The 21,964-nt window shown below is 45.2% G+C and overlaps 1 protein-coding gene and 1 pseudogene across 1 annotated transcript in view; both read right to left on the bottom strand.

Moving 5' to 3' along the window:
• The window catches only part of LOC140196933 (uncharacterized), a 45,571-nt gene extending 27,283 nt beyond the window's left edge, over positions 1 to 18,288 (bottom strand). The window contains exon 1 of the mRNA XM_072256880.1: positions 18,167 to 18,288. The gene's annotated coding sequence lies outside the window, so the exon portion shown is untranslated. The remainder of the gene's footprint in view (positions 1 to 18,166) is intronic.
• LOC140197114 (uncharacterized) overlaps positions 18,218 to 21,964 on the bottom strand; it is a 45,464-nt pseudogene continuing 41,717 nt past the window's right edge.

Below are 21,964 nucleotides of genomic sequence, written 5' to 3'. Positions count from 1 at the left end.
GATGAGGGTACAGAGTACCTGGAGGCATATGACAAGATAGGCAAAACTCAGCATCGTTTCCTTAAAGGAAAATCCTGCCTGACAAACCTATTGCAATTTTTTGAGGAAATTACAAGTAGGTTGGACAAGGGAGATGCAGTGGATGTTGTATATTTGGATTTTCAGAAGGCCTTTGACAAAGTGCCACACATGAGGCTGCTTAACAAGATAAGAGCCCATGGAATTATGGGAGAGTTGCACACGTGGATAGAGCATTGGCTGATTGGCAGGAAACAGAGAGTGGGAATAAAGGGATCCTATTCTGGTTGGCTGCTGGTTACCAGTGGTGTTCCACAGGGGTCCGTGTTGGGGCCACTTCTTTTTACATTGTACATCAACGATTTGGATTATGGAATAGATGGCTTTGTGGCTAAGTTTGCTGATGATACGAAGATAGGTGGAGGGGCTGGTAGTGCTGAGGAAACAGAGAGTCTGCAGAGAGACTTGGATAGATTGGGAAATGGGCAAAGAAGTGGCAAATGAAATACAATGTTGGAAAGTGTATGGTTATGCACTTTGGCAGAAGAAGTAGACAGGCAGACTATTATTTAAATTGGGAGAGAATTCAAAGTTCTGAGATGCAACGGGACTTGGGAGTCCTCGTACAGGATACCCTTAAGGTTAACCTCCAGGTTGAGTCAGTAGTGAAGAAGGCGAATGCAATGTTGGCATTCATTTCTAGAGGAATAGAGTATAGAAGCAGGGATGTGATGTTGAGGCTCTATAAGGCGCTGGTGAGACCTCACTTGGAATACTCTGGGCAGTTTTGAGCTCTTTATTTAAGAAAGGATGTGCTGACGTTGGAGAGGGTTCAGAGAAGATTCACGAGAATGATTCCGAGAATGAGAGGATTAACATAAGAGGAACATTTGTCCGCTCTTGGACTGTGTTCCTTGGAGTTCAGAAGAATGAGGGAGGACCTCATAGAAACATTTTGGACATTGAAAGCCATGGACAGAGTGGATGTGGCAAAATTGTTTCCCATGGTGGGGGAGTCTTGTACGAGAGGGCATGACTTAAGGATTGAAGGGCGCCCATTCAGAACAGAGATGCGAAGAAATTTTTTTAGCCAGAGGGTGGTCGATCTATGGAATTTGTTGCCATGGGCAGCAGTGGAGGCCAAGTCACTGAGTGTATTTAAGGCAGAGATTGATAGGTATCTGAGTAGCCAGGGCATCAAAGGTTATGGTGAGAAGGCAGGGAAGTGGGACTCAATGGGAGAATGGATCAGCTCATGATAAAATGGCGGAGCAGACTCGATGGGCCAAATGGCCAACTTCTGCTCCTTTGTCTTATGGTCTTATGTCAGAGGTAAGTTTTTTACACAAAGAGTGGTGTGTGTGCGGAATGCACTGCCGGTGACGGTGGTGGAGGCCAATACAAAAGGGTATTTTAAGAGATTCTTAGGTTGGTACATGGAGCCTAGAAAAATAGAGGGCTATGTGGTAGGGTAGTTCTAGGCAGTTTCTAGAGTAGGTTACATGGTTGGCACAACATTGTGAGTCGAAGGTGCTGTAGATTTATATGATTCTATGAAATTCAAGGAAAATCTCTTCTCCGATGGAGTGGTGGCTAGTTGCAACCTGTCATCAGAGGGGGGATCGGCGGGGATACATTTTGATATACTGTACTGATATGGAACAGAAACATGGGCAGGCACCAGATGGGTTGAGTGGCCTCTCTAGTGTACATTGTGAGTGTGATAGACAGTAAGTACCTGCGACACGGGATTTGATACAGAACTGATTTAACTTTCACAGATCCACAATATTAAACGCTAGACTCGTTTAAGGCTAACATCAGCAGAATGGAATGCTCTAATGCTCAGTGACCAGGGTTCAGTCCTGGGTACGTTGAGCAGCCGCAAGAACTGTAGATTCTGACTGTAACCGTCCCTCATGAACGTGCAGCTGCCTTCAGTCACCGTGATGGTTAAACATTTAACACAGAGCTGATTTGAACTCCCTCACTGATGTGAAGTTGCTGGTGTTGCCGCAGCTGGGATGATTGAGTAAAACTCTTTGCTCACTCTGGACAGAAATGTGGCCTCTATTTATGGTGAACTCACCGGAGCATCACGACGTGGGTTAACTGAATGAGCCTCTTTGCACATGAAGCAGGTGAATGGCCGCTTCCCAGTGCGAAGCTATTGGTGTATCTGCGATGGCCGACTGAATCCCTTCCAAAATGAGAGCCAGTGAATGACATCTCACTGCTATCGATGCTACGGCAATGTATCCAGTCAGATCACAGACATGGAGACGTGATCGGGCTCTCCTTGTAGCGAGTGGGGCGCTGTCCTCTCCAGCATCTCTGCCTCCACATTCAAGGATCGGCAGCATTCAAGCGCTGGTGAACTGACAGATACAGCGGAACTAACGTGCTGTTGTGTTTGAGATCCCCATACACAAATCCTTTGACATTTTCACACTGTTAAAAATTTACAAAGCACATCAGTGGGTGAAGGACAACATTTCAACTCAGACAATTTTAGTTTCCATGGTGCCTTCTGATAAAAACACAGTCACAGCTCAAAACAATTTGGAGCAACAAGACTTCATCTTCTAACTGGCTACAGTTCCGGCATCAGGCACAATATCAAACTCTCTGCTTCCCTCTCTGTATCAAAATGGATCCTTCCTCCCCTTCATCAGTCTGTGACTTGGCTCAGTTTGTTTGTCTGTCTCCTTCGCATTCTGAGCATGCGCCACACACCCACTAAGATCACATTTTATTTACACGGCTGCGACTAGAGACTTTCTGATTATTACGTCCCTCCTGGCATTTGACGGTGGTAAACTCAGAGTCAGCAATGGTATTGAACCTCAGGAGTAGGTTACTGGACCTTTTCGTTGGAAATCGATAAAGTACCGGTAGTGTGTGGCTGAATGAATGGGTCATTTCAGACTGGAAGGAGGTAGCATTTGGAATAACCCAGAGATCAGTCCCTGACCACAGTTGTTCACAGTTTAATGGCCTGAGGGAGGCAGCGAGATGTGAGATGTCCCAGTCTGCTAGTGATGCAGAAAGAGTGGAGTTGGGGGAGGGGAGACTATTCACATGCAATTTTGTAGCTTTCCAATCAGTTCATAGTGCACTGTGGGACTGCAGTGGCGGGTTCCATTGCTGGGATCAGTGTACATTCACTGTCGGCTATGAGGATTTTGTGAATCAAGCCCCATTCTCCAATTTAGAATCTCAAGCCACAGAGCGAGCTAATCGTTTGTATATTTAAGTTCTACTTACGGGATTCTGATAACCAGATACTATAGCCCACCATGAGGAATTCTGCAGATGCTGGAAATTCAAGCAACACACATCAAAGTTCCTGGTGAATGCAGCAGGCCAGGCAGCATCTCTAGGAAGAGGTACTGTCGATGTTTCGGGCCAAGACCCTTCGTCAGGACTAACTGAAAGAAGAGCTAGTAAGAGATTTGAAAGTGGGAGGGGGAGGGGGAGATCCAAAATGATAGGAGAAGACAGGAGTGGAAGGGTTGGAGCCAAGAGCTGGACAGGTGATTGGCAAAAGGGATATGAGAGGATTATGGGACAGGAGGCCCAGGGAGAAGAAAAACAGGGGGCGGGGAGGAAGCCCAGAGGATGGGCAAGGAGTATAGTCAGAGGGACAGAGGGAGCAAAAGGAGAGAGAGTGAAAGAATGTATGTATATAAATAAATAAATAACGGATGGGGTACAAGGGGGAGTTGGGGCATTAGCGGAAGTTTGAGAAGTCAATATTCATGCCATCATGTTGGAGGCTACCCGGACAGAATATAAGGTGTTGTTCCTCCAACTTGAGTGTGGCTTCATCTTTACAGTAGAGGAGGCCGTGAATAGACATATCAGAATGTGAATGGGACGTGTAATTAAAATGTGTGGCCACTGGGAGATCCTGCTTTCCACGGCTCTCCACAACTTCTCTATCCAGTCCTTTCAATATCTGACGTCATTCATAAATTTGGCCACAGGGCCATTGATACTGTCATCCGATGCACTGACATAGAACATAAACAGAAACGTTGCCAACACAGACCCCTGTGGACCTCTGGGGTAGTAATCTCAGGATTGCTGCCTGCGCCACGTGCTAGTGATGAAGGAATAGCATGATCAGCCGTATTAATGTGTGGCCGAGAGACTTGTGTAGGGGGCAGGGGTTCAGATTCCTGGATCACTGGGGCCTCTTCCGGGGGAGGTATGACCAGTACAAAAAGGACGGGTTATACCTGAACCCAAAGGTGTCCAATATCCTAGCGGGCACATTTAATAAAGCTGTTAGTGAGTGTATAAACAATTTGCGGGGAGATGGGAACCGGAGTGATTGGGCTGAGAAAGGGGAAAACAGAAATAAATCAAAGATAGCGTGCAACAGAAATTATAGAAAGAACAGGCAGGAGATAAAGCTTAATCAAAGCCAGTGGCATGAGTTACAGGACAATAGATCCGTGGTGCAATTAAAATAGAAACCAAGAAATACTGGACTGAGAGTGTTGTATCTGAATGCACACAGCATAAGGAATAAAACAGATGATCTTGAAATTCAGCTACAGATTTGCAAATATGATGTGGCCATTTGTGAAACTTAGCTAAAGAATGGCTGCCATTGGGAGCTGAACGTCCAAGGATATAAGGTGTATCAGAAAGATAGGTTAGTAGGCAAATGAAGTGGTGTGGCCCTGTGTACAAGAAATAATATTAAATGATTGGAAAGGGATGACATAGGATTGCAAGGAGTAGTCTCCATAGGTTGAATTAGGAAACGGCAAGGGTAAAACGACCCGAATGACAGTTGTATACAGGCCTACAAACAGCGGCCGGGATGTGGATTGCAAATTTAGCAAGAGATAGAAAAGGCGTGTCAGAAAGGCAATGTCATGATAATCGTTGGGGATTTTAACAAAAAGTGGATTTGGGAAAAGCAGGTCAGTACTGGACCTCAAGAGAGAGAATTTGTAGAATGTCTAAAGGATGGCTTTTTAGAACAGCTCGTTGTTGAGCCCACAAGGAAATTGGCTGTGCTGATTTGTGTCTTGTGCAATGACCTGGAGGTGATAAGGGAGCTTAAGGTTAAGGAACCCATCAGGAACAGTGATCACAATATGATCAAGTTCACATTAAAATTTGAGAGGGAAAAATAAAGTCCAATGTGTCGGTTTTTCAGTGGAATAAAGGAAATTACAATGGCATGAGAGGTCAGCCATTGCATCCGGTGCTCCCGGTGCGGCCTCCTCTACATCGGTGATACCCGATGCAGATTGGGTGACCGCTTTGTCGAGCACCTCTGCTCCGTCCACCACAACAGACAGGATCTCCCAGATGCCACCCACTTCAACTCTGCTTCCCATTCCCATTTGGATATGTCCATACATGGCCTCCTCTACTGTCATGATGAGGCTAAACTTAGGTTGGAGGAGCAACATCTCATATACCATCTGGGTAGTCTCCAGCCCCTTGGTATGAACATTGAATTCTCCAACTTCTGGCAATTTCCTCCCCCTCCCTTCCCCTATTCCAGTTTCACTCTGCCCCCTCCCCCAGCTGCCTATCACCTCCCTCATGGTTCCGCCTCCTTCTACCACCCATTGTGCTTTCCCCATTCCTTCTTCACCTTTCCTGCCCATCACCTCCCTGCCTCCCTTCCCCCACCCCTTTATCTTTCCCCCTACTGGTTTTTCATCTGGAACCTACCAGCCTTCTCTTTCCCACCCTCCCCCCATCTTCTTTATAGAGCCTCTACCCTTCCCTCTTCAGTCCTGACGAAGGGTTCCAGCCCAAAACGTTGACTGATCGTTTCCACGGATGCTGCCCGACCTGCTGAGTTCCTCCAGTGTGTTGTCAGTGTTGCTTTGACCCCAGCATCTGCAAAGTATGTTGTGTTGGTATGAGAGGTGAAGTGGCTGAAGTTGACTGGAAAGGGACGTTTGCAGGAAGGACAACAGTGCAGCAATGGCTGGAGTTTCTGTGAAAAATGAGAGGAGTGCAAGACAGATACATTCCAAATAAGAAGAAATTTTCAAAGGGAAGGAGGACATTACCATGGCTGACAAGTGAAGTCAGGGCCAAAGTTAAAGCAAAATAGAGGACATACTAGGAAGCCAGAGCTAGTGGGGAGATAGATGATTGGGGAGCCTTTAAAAACTTGCAGAAGGAAACACAAGGCTGATTTATACTTGTGCGTCAAATGTACGCCATAGGTATGGTGTAGCATCGTACCCTATGCTGTACTCTATGCCAACCCTATGCCGTAGCCTAACGCGCACTTCTCCCAAAATGTAACTACGCATCGCTGCAATGCAGACCGCAACAACTGTGATTGGTCCGCGTGGTAGCATCGCATTTCCTCCTACGCTGCAATAGCTTGCCATTGGGCGACTGAAGGGCAGGGAAGGAACTCTGGCTGCAATGCTTTCCATAAAGCTTTACAGACCTCCAAACTTATGGAGGACCCTGTGCTTGACGCCAGTTTGTAGCTAGCTGCTACAGCCTGGTGACTTCCACCTGAAGCTAAAACTGGAATGGTGATTGCCAGTCTCTGAGTATACTGTGCATACACTGATGCGAAATAAATGGTTGGAGACGATGAACCAAATCATCAAATCTACCTGCTGAGATCCAAAAATATTTGAAATGCATTTCCTTGTCCATGTCTGTCAGTGGCTGGACAAGCAGAAAAAATTCACCCTCCTTCAGTTACAGTCACCATTGTTTTAAGTTTCAGTTTCTTCGTGTTGAAACTCAAACTCAAACTGAAACTCACACAGTGCCACCGCCAATGAGCGTTCCCGCCGCGAATTGCAGAGCGATGCAGACACACCAACACTCAAGTGTAAATGCTCACAACGGCGTATCCCACTTGCGTAGGCTACAGCATAAGCTAGTACGCGCAAGTATAAATCAGCCTTAAGAAGGTCACTTGGAAGGAAAAGATGAATTATGAGAGGATGCTGGTGACTAATATCAAAGAACATACTAAAAGTTTTTTTAAGTATATAAATGGTAGATATAGGACAATACAAAATGACGCTGGAGATATTATAAAGAGAGATGCAGAGATGGCAGAGGAACTGAATACGTATTTTGCATCAGTCTTCGAAGACATCTGCAGAATACCAGACATTCAAGAGTGTCAAAGAAGTGAAGTTTGTGCAGTGAAAATTACCACTGAGAAGGTGCTGAGGAGCTTAATAGTCATAGTCATACTTTATTGATCCTGGGGGAAATTGGTTTTCGTTACAGTTGCACCATAAATAATTAAATAGTAATAAAACCATAAATAGTTAAATAGTAATATGTAAATTATGCCAGGAAATAAGTCCAGGACCAGCCTATTGGCTTAATGGTCTGAGGGTGGATAAATCTCCTGGACCTGATGGAATGCACCCTGGGATTCTGAAGGATCTATCTGGAGAGATTGTGGAGGCATTAACGATGATCTTTCAAGAATCGATAGATTCTGGGATTGTACAGGATGACTGGAAAATTGGAAATGTTACTCCGCTATTTAAGAAGGGTGGGTGGCAGCAGATGGATCTTTTAGCCTGACATCAGTGGTTGGGAAGTTGTTGGAATCGATTGTTAAGGATGAGATTATGTAGTACCTGAAGGAACATGACAAGATAGGCTAAAGCCAGCATGGTTTCCTGAAAGGAAAATTCTGCCTGACAAACCAACTGCAATTCTTTGAGGAAATTACAAGTAGGGAGATGCAGTAAACATGGTGTACTTGCATTTTCAGAAGGCCTTTGACAAGGTGCTGCACATGCCAACATTGCCACACATGAGGCTGCTTAGCTAGATAACAGCCCATGGAATTACAGGGAAGTTACTAGGGTTGGTGGAGCATTGGCTGGTTGGCAGAAAACAGAGAGTGGAAATAAGGGGATCCTATTCTGGCTGGCTGCCGGTTACCAGTGGAGTTCCACAGGAGTCGGTGTTGGGACCGTTACTTTTTACGATGTATGTCTATGATTTGGACTACGGTTTTAATGGATTTGCGGCTAAATTTGTCGATGATACGAAGATAGGTTGAGGACACAGAGACCTGCAGAGAGACTTAGATAGTTTAGGGAATGGGCAAAGAAGTGACAAGTGAAATACAATGTTGGAAAATGTATGGTCATGAACCTTGGTGGAAGAAATAAACGGGCAGACTATTATTTAGATGGGGAGAGAATTCAAAATGCAGAGATGCAAAGGGACTTGGGAGTCCTTGTGCAGGATACCCCAAAAGATTAACCTCCAGGTTGAGTCGGTGGTGAAGAAGGTGAATGCAATGCAATGCAATGTTGGCATTCATTTCTAGAGGTATAGAATATAAGAGCAGGGTTGTGATGTTGAGACTCTATAAGGCACTCATGAAACCACACTTCGAGCATTGTGTGCAGTTTTGGGCTTATTTGAGAAAGGATAAACTGACATAGGAGAGGGTTCAGAGAAGATTCACGAGAATTATTCCAGGAATGAGAGGTTACCATGTGAGGAACATCTGGCACCTCTTGGGCTGAATTCCCTGGAGTTCAGGAGAATGAGGGGGGATCTCATAGAAACATTCCAAAAGTTAACAGGCCTGAACAGATTAGATATGGCAAAGTTACTTCCCATATGGTAGGATATTCTAGGACAAGAGGGTACAAGGTCAGAATTGAAGGACATCCATTTAGAACAGAGAGGCAGAGAAATTACTTTAGTCAGAGGGTGGTGAATCTGTGGAATTTGTTGCCACGAGCGGCTATGGAGGCCAAGTCATTGGGTGTATTTAAGGCAGAGATAGATAGGTTCTTGATCAGCCAGTGTATCAAAGGGTATGGAGTGAAGGCGGGGGAGTGGGGATGACTGGAAGAATTGGATCAGTACATGATAGAATGGCGGAGCAGGCTCGATGGGCCAAATGGCCTACTTCTGCTCCAATATTTTATGGTCTTATGGTCTATTCCACTGTTTCGACCTGCCAAAGTGCAGCCAATATTTCCGGGTATATGACCCATTCATAGGAGAATTTAGCCTTTTCTATTTTTCTGAGCTTCTCATAAATGTGTACAGTTTAGTGAAGCTTTGTTCCAGAATTTCCACACAATTAAAAGAGTTTATTACATTTTTTAAAATTTTTGCACTACTTATATAATTTAACTATTTAATATGTATATTATTATAATTCATTGTTATTAAAATCTATTGTTATGAATTAGGTTCTACTGCTGCTTCAGGTAGGGTAGGTCCTGAATGCAGAGATTGAGGGTTAGAGACAGAAGGGTCAGAGATTGCTGCACCCTTGGCTTTATCACTGGCCAGAGAAGTAGTGTCAGAGCTTTGGAATGTTGAAAATATTATTCCTTTGTTTAAAAAAAGAAGTACAGATAACTATGAAAATTATAGTCTAGTGAGTCCTATTTCTGTGCGCAAACTATTGGAAAAGATCGTTAGAGACATTATTTATGAGAATTTGAAGACCCAATTTGAAATAGTCATTATGGCTTCAGAGGGGCAGGTCATGTCTCAGAAGCCATGTTGTATTTTGTGAGGATATGACAAAGCACATTGATAAAGGTAGAGACATTGATCTGGTAAAAATGGATTTTAATAAGGCATTTGATAGGTTTCACCATGATAGGCTATTTCAGTATTCAGGGAAAGTTGTCTGGTGTATTCAAAATTGTTTTTTTTATCCAGGGAAGGCAGAAGATAATTGTGCAGAGTGTTTTCTCCCTGGAGTTTGGTAACCAGTGATGACGTGCATGGACACACGTAAACACAAGGAATTCTGCAGATGCTGGAAATTCAAGCAACACACATCAAAGTTGCTGGTGAACGCAGCAGGCCAGGCAGCATCTCTAGGAAGAGGTACGGTCGCCGTTTTGGGCCGAGACCATTCGTCAGGACTAACTGAAGGAAGAGCTAGTAAGAGATTTGAAAGTGGGAGGGGGAGGGGGAGGAGGAGATCCAAAATGATAGAAGAAGACAGGAGGGGGAGGGATGGAGCCAAGAGCTGGACAGGTGATTGGCAAAAGGGATATGAGAGGATCATGGGACAGGAGGCCCAGGGAGAAGGAAAGGGGGGGGGGGACCCAGAGGATGGGCAAGGGGTATAGTGAGAGGGACAGAGGGAGAAAAAGGAGAGTGAGAGAAAGAATGTGTGTATATAAATAAATAACGGATGGAGTACGAGGGGGAGGTGGGGCACTAGCGGAAGTTAGAGAAGTCAGTGTTCATGCCATCAGGTTGGAGGCTACCCAGACGGAATATAAGGTGTTGTTCCTCCAACCTGAGTATGGCTTCATCTTTACAATAGAGGAGGCCGTGGATAGACATATCAGAATGGGAATGGGATGTGGAATTAAAATGCGTGGCCACTGGGAGATCCTGCTTTCTCTGGCGGACAGAGTGCAGGTGTTCAGCAAAACGATCTCCCAGTCTGCATCGGGTCTCGCCAATATATAGAAGGCCACATCGGGAGCACCGGACGCAGTATATCACCCCAGCCGACTCACAGGTGAAGGGTCGCCTCACCTGGAAGGACTGTCTGGGCCCCTGAATGGTGGTAAGGGAGGAAGTGTAAGGGCATGTGTTGCACTTGTTCTGCTTACAAGGATAAGTGCTAGGAGGGAGATCAGTGGGAAGGGATGGGGGGGGCGATGAATGGACAAGGGAGTCGCATAGGGAACGATCCCTGCGGAAAGGCCTTAAACGAGGCCTTGGTGAGACCACACCTGGAGTATTGTGTGCAGTTTTGGTCCCCTAATCTGAGGAAAGACATCCTTGCCATAGAGGGAGTACAAAGAAGGTTCACCATATTGATTCCTGGGATGGCAGGACTTTCATATGATTAAAGACTGGATCGACTAGGCTTATACTCATTGAAATTTAAAAGATTGAGGTGTGATCTTATTGAATCATATAAAATCCTAAAGAGATTGGACAGGCTAGATGCAGGAAGATTGTTCCCGATGTTGGGGAAGTCCAGAACGAGGGGTCACAGTTTGAGGATAAAGGGGAAGCCTTTTAGGACCGAGATTAGGAAAAACTTCTTCACACAGAGAGTGGTGAATCTGTGGAATTCTCTGCCACAGAAAACAGTTGAGGCCAGTTCATTGACTATACTTAAGAGGGAGTTAGATATGGCCTTTGTGGCTAAAAGGATCGGGGGTATGGGGGGAAGGCTGGTACAGGGTTCTGAGTTGGATGATCAGCCATGATCATACTGAATGGCGGTGCAGACTCGAAGGGCCGAATGGCCTACTCCTGCACCTATTTTCTATGTTTCTAAAGTGGGGGGGGGGGGGAGGGAAAGATGTGCTTAGTGGTGGGATCCCATTGGAGGTGGCGGAGGTTACGGAGAATAATATGTTGCACGTGCATGGATCTGTTCTGTGATCTCCTGTTTTTAGTGGGTTTTTTTTAGAAATGATCTGTTTGAGGAAGTGGAAGGGTGGAATTCGTAAGTTTCCAGATAATATGGAGATTGCTAGGGTTGTGGTCACTATAGAAGATTGTCATAGGTTACAACGGACATTGAAAGGATGCAGAACAGGGTTGAGAAGTGCCAGATGAAGTTCAACATGGAAAAGTGCGAAGTGATCCACTTTGGAAGGACGAATTTGAAGGCAGAGTACGGGGTTAACAGCAGGATTGTTAGCAGTGTGGAGGAACAGAGGGATGTTAGGGTCCACATCCACAGATCCCGCAATGTTTCTTCACACCTTGATAGGCAGTTTAAGAAGACGATTTGGGTATCAGCCACATTAGTCAAGAGATTGAGTTCAGGAGCCATGAGGTCACGTTGTAACTCTAAATATCCTGGTTAGACCACACTTGGAATATTGTGTTCACTTCCGAGCGCCTCATTATAGGAAGGATGTGGAAACGATCGAGAGGGTGCAGGGGAGGTTTACCAGGATGCTGCCTGGATTAGAGAGCATGTACTCTGATGATACCTTGAGCGAGCCAGGGTGTTTCTTTTTGGAGCAAAGGCGGAGGAGATCTGACGTGATAGATGTGTACAAGATGATCAGAGGCATACAGTAGATCGAGTGGACAGATAGAGACTTTTCTCCGGGGCAGAAATGGTGGTTATGAATGGAAATAATTTTTTGGTGAATGGAGGAAAGTATGGGGAGAATGAAAAGTACAGACGGGAATAAGCACAGACCTTGTGGGTGAGTATTAAACTATTACAAGAGATTAGGCAGGAAGGAGGAAGAGGTAACGGGAAACAGCTATTTTTGGGCAAGTCCACATCCAACATGTGGACGGTGTTTGAAGTCTAACTACACAGAGTACAGGACAGGTATCTTCCAGCCAGAAGAAAGGACAAGAATGGCAAGGTAGAGAACCAGGGATGTTGAGGGATGTCATGAATGTAGTCCAGAATAAAACAGAAAGTAGTTAAAGCTTAGGAAGCTAGAATCAAACAGAGACTTTAAGGATTAATATGAAGCCAGAAAAGAACTCCAAGAAAAAAAAAACTCGAGGAGAATTAGGAAAGCCATTGCAGCCCTTAAAAACTCCTTGGCAATTATGATTAAAGAGAATCGCAAAATATTCTACACATACATCAGGAGCAAGAGGAAAACAAGGGAGAGGGTGGGACCACTCAAGGACAAATGGTGAGGGGAACATTTGGTTGGATACAAAGGATTTGGCTGAGGTTATAATGAGTACTTTACATCAATATTTACCAAAGAAAAGGACATGGAGCATGGGGAGATCAAAGTGAAGAGTATTAATATGCTCAAGTATTTTTAAGTAACTAAGCAGGTAGCTTTGGGCTTTTAAATAGCAGTAAGGTAGATAAACCCCAGGGCCTGATGGGACACACCACAGATTATTCACTGAGGCAAGTGAAGAGATTGCTGGGGCCTTGGCCAATATCTTTGTGCCCTTGCTAGCCACTGGCGAGGTCCTGGAGGACTGGTGAGCAGCCAATGTTGATCTAATATTCAAGAAGGTAACCATGGATAATCCTGGAAGTTATAGACTGCCAGTGGTAGGGATAGAATTTATGAGTATTTGTAAAACCATAGCTTTATTATGGGATCCAACATGGCTTTGTTTGGAGTCTTACTGACTTGATTGATTTTATTCATGTTGTGATGAGGATGATTGATGAAGGCTGAGCTCAGGAAGTTGTTTTCACACATTTTTGTGAGGCCTTTGACAATGTCCCACATGGGAGGCTCATCCAAAAGATTAAGATGTATGGGATCCATGGTGAATTGGATTCAGAACTGGGTTACCCATCGAAGACAAAGGGTGGTGCTTGAAGGGAGGTATTCTAACAGGAGATCTGGGTTAGTGGTGTTCTGTGGGAATCTGTACAGGAACCTCTGCCGTCTGTGATAGACAAAAGACAATAGGTGCAGGAGTAGGCCATTCAGCCCTTCGAGCCAGCACCGCCATTCACTGTGATCATGGCTGATCATCGACAATCAGTATCCAGTTCCTGCCTTATCCCCATAACCTTTGATTCTGCTATCTTAAAGAGCTCTATCCATCTCTTTCTTGAAAGCATCCAGAGACTTGGCCTCCACAGCCTTCTGGGGCAGAGCATTCCATATATCCACCACTCTCTGGGTGAAAAAGTTTTTCCTCAACTCCGTTCTAAATGGCCTACCCCTTATTCTTAAACTGTGGCCTCTGGTTCTGGACTCACCCATTAGGCGGGAACATGCTTCCTGCCTCCAGCATGTCCAATCCCTTAATAATCTTATATGTTTCAATAAGATCCCCTCTCAGCCTTCTAAATTCCAGAGTATACAAGCCAAGTCGCTCCATTCTTTCAACATATGACAGTCCCGCCATCCCGGTGCACTGCGCTGCACTCCCTCAATAGCAAGAATGTCCTTCCTCAAACTTGGAGACCAAAACTGCACACAGTACTCCAGGTGTGGTCTCACCAGGGCCCTGTACAGCTGCAGAAGGAGCTCTTTGCTCTTATACTCAATTCCCCTTGTTATGAAGGCCAGCATGCCATTAGCTTTCTTCACTGCCTGCTGTACTTGCATGCTTGCTTTCAGTGACTGATGTACAAGAACACCTAGATCTCATTGTGCTTCCCCTTTTCCTAACTTGACTCCATTCAGATAATAATCTGCCTTCCCGTTCTTACCACCAAAGTGGATAACCTCACATTTATCCACATTAAACTGCATCTGCCCACTCACCCAGCCTGTCCAAGTCATCCTGCATTCTCATAACATCCTCCTCACATTTCACACTGCCACCCAACTTTGTGTCATAGGCAAATTTGCTAATGTTACTTTTAATTCCCTCATCTAAATCATTAATATATATTGTAAACAGCTGCGGTCCCAGCACTGAACCCTGCGGTACCACACTGGTCACCGCCTGCCATTCCGAAAGGGACCTGTTAATCGCTACTCTTTGTTTTCTGTCAGGCAGCCAATTTCCAATCCATGTCAGTACTCTGCCCCCAATACCATGTGCCCTAATTTTGCCCACTAATCTCCTGTGTAGGACTTTATCAAAGACTTTCTGAAAGTCCAAGTACACTACAGCCACTGGCTCTCCCTTGTCCATTTTCATAGTTGCATCGTCAAAAAATTCTAGCAGATTAGTCAAGCAAAATTTCCCCTTCGTAAATCCATGCTGACTCGGACCGATCCTATTACTGCTATCCAGATGTGTCGTAATTTCATCTTTTATAATTGACTCCTGCAGCTTTCCCACCATCGATGTCAGGCTAACTGGTCTATAATTCCCTGTTTTCTCTCTTCCTCCCTTCTTGAAGAGAGGGACAACATTAGCCTCCCTCCAATCCACAGGAACTGATCCTGAATCTATAGAACGTTGGAAAATGATTACCAATGCGTCCACAATTTCTAAAGCCACCTCCTTAAGTACCCTAGGATGCAGACCATCAGGTCCCGGGGACTTATCAGCTTTCAGACCCAACAGTCTATCCAACACCATTTCCTGCCTAATATAAATTTCCTTCAGTTCATCCATTACCCTAGGTCCTTTGGCCACTATTATATCTGGGAGATTGTTTGTGTCTTCCCTAGTGAAGACAGATCCAAGGTACCTGTTCAGCTCGTCTGCCATTTCCTTGTTCCCCATAATAAATTCACCAGTTTCTGTCTTCAAGGGCCCAATTTTGGTCCTAACTATTTTTTCCCTTTTCACATACCTAAAGAAGCTTTTACTATCCTCCTTTATATTCTTGGCTAGTTTACCTTCGTATCTCATTTTTCTCTGTGTATTGCCTTCTGTTGCTCTTTAAAAGTTTCCCAATCCTCCGGCTTCCCACTCGTCTTTGCTATGTTATACTTGTATGTAAACAACCGGATAAAACTGTCCATGGGGTGGGGATGGAATAGATGACAGTCAAAGAGCACAGTGGGATATCCTGTAAATTAGCTGCAGATAATGGCAGAGAAGTGGCAGATGGAGCTTAACCTGGCCATATGTGAAGTGTTGCACCTCGGCAGGTTAAATGTAAACAGACGGTACACTATTAAGTGCAACAGTGGTGATCAGCAGGGGGATCTTGGAGTCCAAGTTCATCACTCCCTGAACGTGGCTACACAGATTGACAGGGGGTTAAGAAGGCAAATGGTGTGCTTGCCTTTGTGAGTCGAGGCATTGTGTTCAAAAGTCAGGAAGTTATGTTGCAACTTATAAAACTCTAGTTGGACGACATCTGGAATATTTCATACAGTTCCTGTCGCCCCATTCTAGGAAAAATGTCAGAGTTGAAGAGAGTGCAAAAGAGTTTACGAGGATGCTGCCTGGATTAGAGGGCCTGTAATTGGACAAACTGGTTGTTTTCTCTGGAGCGGTGGAGACTGAGACGAAATCTGATAGAGGTTTATAAGATTATGAGGGGTATAGATAGAGTAGGCAGACAGTATCTCTTTTGAGGGGTTGGAATGTCTGATACCAGAGGGAGAGAAGGGGTAAGTTCAAAGGAGAAAGGCAACCTCTGTGTGAAAGGCAGGTTCTTTAGACAGATTAGTTGGAGCCTGGAATGAGCACCTGGGGTTTGGTAGAGACAGGTACTGTATAGTAGGGACTTTTCACAGACTCTTAGACAGGCACATGAATGTGAGGAAAATGAAGGGATATGGATATTGTGTCTGCATAATGGATTAGTTTAGTCAGCTATTTGATTATTAATTCACTTGGCCACTTTCAGGGAGCTAAGAACACTGAGGTCCGAACTATTGTTCCTGTGCTGTACTGATCTATGTTCTATAACATTGTTCAGTTTACAATGTTTCAATGTGATTCTCAGTTCAGTGTGTTGTTTTACCGTACCGAACTCCAGGATTTCTTTCAGCATTGTGTCCAATTTTGCCAATCCATTCCCCATTTCCACAAAGGATTCCCACATCTCTCCCTGGGACTGGGAGCTTTTCCCCATCACCAGGCTGAGGAAGAGTGGGGAATCCTCTGTCGGGATTCCCTTCTCTGTGAGTTCTGTGATCTCCTGTAAACAATGAACTTGTTGAGTGACGGACCCAGTGAAAGAGAATCCGCTCAGTGATGGGACGTCCCAGTGACTCTGAGCACAGGAACAGTCACTGGTCAGCCTCTCCACCCACACTGTAAATTTCTGGGTTCAGTCATTAGCAGCAAAGCACTGACAGTGGAAATTACAGATCAGAATATTATTACAGTCACAGAGACCAGCAGCTCTGAAGCAAGCCCTTCGGCCCTTCTAGTCAATGCGGACCTGTTTTAGTTTTTTAATGCCTGTTTCCAACTACCTGCACCATAGCCTCCATACACCTCCCATCCATGTCCTCAGCCAAATTTCTCTTTAGTGTCTAAATCAAACCCACATCCACCACTTCCACTGGCAGCTCATTCCGCACTCTCACCAAACTCTGAGTGAAGAATTTCCCTTCAGATTCCCCCAAAATATTTCACCTTTCACCTTGAACTTATGTCCAATGTGGGGGTAAGAGGGAAGATGGGGTGGAGAGGGAAGGCAGTAAGGACGGGGAGAGGCTGACTGGGGACAAGGAAACAGAGGGGCGTGTTTATACCTACTATTTTTCAAAAACGCAATTATTTGAACTTACTTGCTACAAATGTACAATCCATACCCTGTACATTCTCAGCCAAATTACTGATTACAGATGACAAGTAACATGAAGAGCAGTGTGAGCTGCCTTAATGACTATCATCCAGTGGCTCTCACATCTCTGGTGATGAAATGTGAAGGGTTTGTCATGGTGAGAATGAACTCCTGCCTCAGCAAGGACCTGGACCCGCTGCAATTTGCCCATCACAATAGGTCTACGGCAGATGTGATCGCAATGGCTTTTCACATAGCCTTAGATCACCTGGACAATACAAACACCAAAATGTTCTGCTAAACAACTGACAATTGCACCTTTACCAACTGCTCACATGAGACTACTGTCTATATCCGTGACACAGGAAATCACATCACTGTCACTCTCCTGATACCGTGTCTGACTCCGGGTATCCTCCCTCACTAAACCTCTTCCTCAGTCACCATCTGTGAGATTATATATAAAGAAATTTAAACGATCTATCAGACAGCTCCTGTACCCCTCCACCCCTGACCATGCTTCGTTGGTTAAATCTCTCCCTTCTCAGCATCTTCCTTTTCCCGTTTCCCATTGTAACTGCAGATATGCCAACAGATCCGAATCCGCTGTACAAACCCGTGTCCTTCTTTGACGCAGAAGTCGCAGACACCCCCAACTCCCCACCTGCTTCCTAATCTGCACTCGCAGCCCATGAGGGTGACAACGGTTTCCTACTCTGGGGCTTTGTAACAAACACACAGTTAACAGCAAGATGAGTCAATGATTGATATAAAGAGAAGAATTGTTGCTTCCTGAAAGGACACCCGAGCGTCCGATACAATGGACCAGATCCTCCCTTGTCTCCTACTTCATTTCACCCGGGTCACGGAACGTCCGATCATCCCACTTTCTCACATCACCACCTTCCCCTCACCCCCAATCGCCTACCGTCCCACACCTTTCCCATCCTCACCCCGCATCCACACGTCCACCTCTCCCCACACACACAGACAGATCCCCAAACCCCAAACCCCTTCCCCGCTTAGGGAGCCACAACTAATTGATCCCACAGCCCGGGCTCGAGAGCAAAGCTAAAACCGCGGCTACGATACCAGAGAGAGCGAAGCCTCCAGTCGTTCGTCAGAGCTCGGTCCCGACCATTTCTATCCGCAACCAGCCGCCGATTTACACGAACACGACATAAACCTCCTCCTCTCGGGAGAACCACGGCGACACCTGGGGTCGGCACTACGCCTGCGTCCAGCAGGAAGTTCGGAGGTTGCCACAGCGCCACGGGCGACCGGAGGGCTGCACATCGCCACCGGTGGCCGGCGTGACGACGGAGAAGAAATCACAAACCCGAGGAAGTCTGCAGATGTTGGAAATCTCAAACAGCACTCACAAAATGCTGAAGGAACCCAGCAGGTCAGGTAGCATCTATCGAAAAGAGTCGACATATCCAGTTGAGATCCTTCTTCAGGACTGAGAAGGAACGGGGAAATATCTGAATAAAAACTGGGCGGGTGAGGAAAAGGCTCGCTCGAAGATGATAGTTGAAGCCAGGGTAGGTGGGAAATCACAAGAGCAGGAGGGAAAAAAAATCTAATCGGAGAGGAGATTAGACAATAGGAGAAAGGGATGGAGGAGTGGACCCAGGAAGAAGTGAAAAGCAGGTGAGGGGAATGAAAGGTCAGAGGAAGTAAATTGTGAATTGGTGCCTCAGCTGGAAGGACTGTTTGGACAAGGGAGAGAGTTCAGCCTTGCCGTCCTTTCACTGTGACACCCCCGAACTCCACATCAAGTCCATCCAAACGAATCTGGGCGAACGTTAATGATCAACAAATATGATACCGCTCAGTAATCAGCTGTCTGAATGAATAACTGACTTTAAAGAGGAAGAGGTGACTATGATCCACATTGTTAGCGTGTTGAGTTTACCAGGAGACAAAGACTGCAAGGATGAGAGGTTTTCTGTTGACAAATATACTGTGTGTAGACCCCGCTGGCAATTCTGGTGTTGTGACCCAAGTCGAGATAAATACCACGCTGCCCACTCCACCAACAACACGGCACAACCGGACATATAACAGGAGACTTTACATCTGACAACACTGTATTCAGTGATGAAACCAGTGATTAATGTTGTTGTACCACTGAAAACATAATCATAATTGTAGGCCGTATCTCGGGTAATGATGACTTTGAGTACAGAGAGGAAATTAAGAACCTGGTGGCATGGTGCGAAGACAATAACCTATCCCTCAATGTCAACAAGAATCAAGGACGCGACCCACCCAGCCAACACACTTTTCGTCCCTCTTCCCTCCGGGAGAAAGCTCAGGAGCTTGAAGACTCGTAGGCCAGATTTGGGAACAGCTTCTTTCCAACTGTGATAAGACTACTGAACGGATCCTGACCCGGATCTGGGCCGTACCCTCCAAATAACTGGACTTGCCTCTCGGTTTTTTTACACTACCTTACTTTCCAGTTTTCTGTTCTCTATTTATGATTTATAACATAAAATTTAATATTTACTATTGTTACATGCTCAAGGAGATTTTTTTTTCTGTGAGAATGATGTAATGGTCTTTTGGAGGTCACCTGATGTGATTTTCCCACCGATGTGAGGTCACATGATGACATACAAACCATAGAAACTACAGCACAGACATAGGCCTTTTGGCCCATCTTGGCTGTGCCGACCCATTTTCTGCCCAGTCCCACCGACCTGCACACGGACCATATCCCTCCATACACCTCCCATTCATGTATCTGTCCAATTTATTCTTAAATGTTAATAAAGAACCCGCATTTACCACCTCATCTGGCAGCTCATTCCATACTCCCACCACTCTCTGTGTGAGGAAGCCCCCCCTAATGTTCCCTTTAAACTCCCACCCCACCCTTAACCCATGTCCTCTAGTTTTTTTCTCCCCTTGCCTCAGTGGAAAAAGCCTGCTTGCATTCACTCTATCTATACCCATCATAATTTTATATACCTCTATCAAATCTCCCCTCATTCTTCTACGCTCCAGGGAATAAAGTCCTAACCTATTCAACCTTTCTCTGTAACTGAGTTTCTCAGGTCCTGGCAACATTCTTGTAAACCTTCTCTGCACTCTTTCAACCTTATTTATATCCTTCCTGTAATTTGGTGACCAAAACTGAACACAATACTCCAGATTCGGCCTCATCAATGCCTTATACAACCTCATCATAACATTCCAGCTCTTATACTCAATACTTTGATTGATAAAGGCCAATGTACCAAAAGCTCTCTTTACGACCCTATCTACTTGTGACGACACTTTTAGGGAATTTTGTATCTGTATTCCCAGATCCCTCTGTTCTACTGCACTCCTCAGTGCCTTCCCATTAACCCTATATGTTCTACCTTGGTTTGTCCTTCCAACGTGCAACACCTCACACTTGTCTGTATTAAACTCCATCTGCCATTTTTCAGCCCATTTTTCCAGCTGGTCCAAGTCCCTCTGCAGGCTCTGAAAACCTTTCTCACTGTCTACTACACCTCCAATCTTTGTATCATCAGCAAATTTGCTGATCCAATTTACCACATTAGCATCCAGATCATTGATATAGATGACAAATAACAATGGACCCAGCACTGATCCCTGTGGCACACTACTAGTCACAGGCCTCCACTCTGAGAAGCAATTCTCCACCACCACGCTTTGGCTTCTTCCATTGAGCCAACGTCTAATCCAATTTACCACCTCTCCATGTATACCTAGCGACTGAATTTTCCTAACTAACCTCCCATGTGGGACCTTGTCAAAGGCCTCACTGAAATTCATGTAGACAATATCCACTGCCTTCCCTTCATCCACTTTCCTGGTAACCTCCTCGAAAAACTCCAATAGATTGGTCAAACATGACCTACCACGCACAAATGCATGTTGACTCTCCCTAATAAGTCCCTCTCTATCCAAATGCTTGTAGATTCTGTCTCTTAGTACTCCCTCCAATAATTTACCTACTGCCGACGTTAAACTCACCGGCCTATAATTTCCCGGATTACTTTTCAATCCTTTTTTCAACAACGGAACAACATGAGCCACTCTCCAATCCTCCGGCACCTCACCCGCAGACAGTGACATTTTAAATATTTCTGCCAGGGCCCCCGCAATTTCAACACTAGTCTCCTTCAGGGTCCGAGGGAACACTCTGTCAGGTCCCGGGGATTTATCCACTTTAATTTTCCTCAAGACAGTAAGCACCTCCACCTTTTCAATCTGTACAGTTTCCATGATCTCACTACTTGATTCCCTCAATTCCATAGACTTCATGCCAGTTTTCTTAGTAAATACAGATGCAAAAAACCTATTTACGATCTCCCCCATTTCCTTTGGTTCCGCACATAGCCGACCACTCTGATCTTCAAGAGGACCAATTTTATCCCTTACAATCCTTTTGCTCTTAATATACCTGTAAAAGCTCTTTGGATTATACTTCACTTTGACTGCCAAGGCAACCTCATGTCTTCTTTTAGCCCTCCTGATTACTTTCTTAAGTATTTTCTTGCACTTCCTATACTCCTCAAGCACCTGATTTACTTCCTGTTCCCTATACATTTCATACAACTCCCTCTTCGTCTTTATCAGAGTTGCAATATCCCTTGAGAACCAAGGTTCCTTATTCCTATTCAATTTACCTTTAATCCTGACAGGAACATACAAAGTCTGCACTCTCAAAATTTCCCCTTTGAAGGCTGCCCACCTACCAATCACATCTTTGCCAGAGAACAACCTGTTCCAATCCACGCTTTTTAGATCCATGATTCATGGATAGAGAGTGACCCATGACTCTCTAGGAAGAGGTACAGTCAACGTTTCAGGCCGAGACCCCGGTCTCAGCCTGAAACGTCGACTGTACCTCTTCCTAGAGATGCT

This window comes from Mobula birostris, chromosome 4, assembly GCF_030028105.1.
Source record: "Mobula birostris isolate sMobBir1 chromosome 4, sMobBir1.hap1, whole genome shotgun sequence".
Lineage (NCBI taxonomy): Eukaryota > Metazoa > Chordata > Chondrichthyes > Myliobatiformes > Myliobatidae > Mobula > Mobula birostris.
This window is presented reverse-complemented; position numbering and strand designations above follow the sequence as displayed.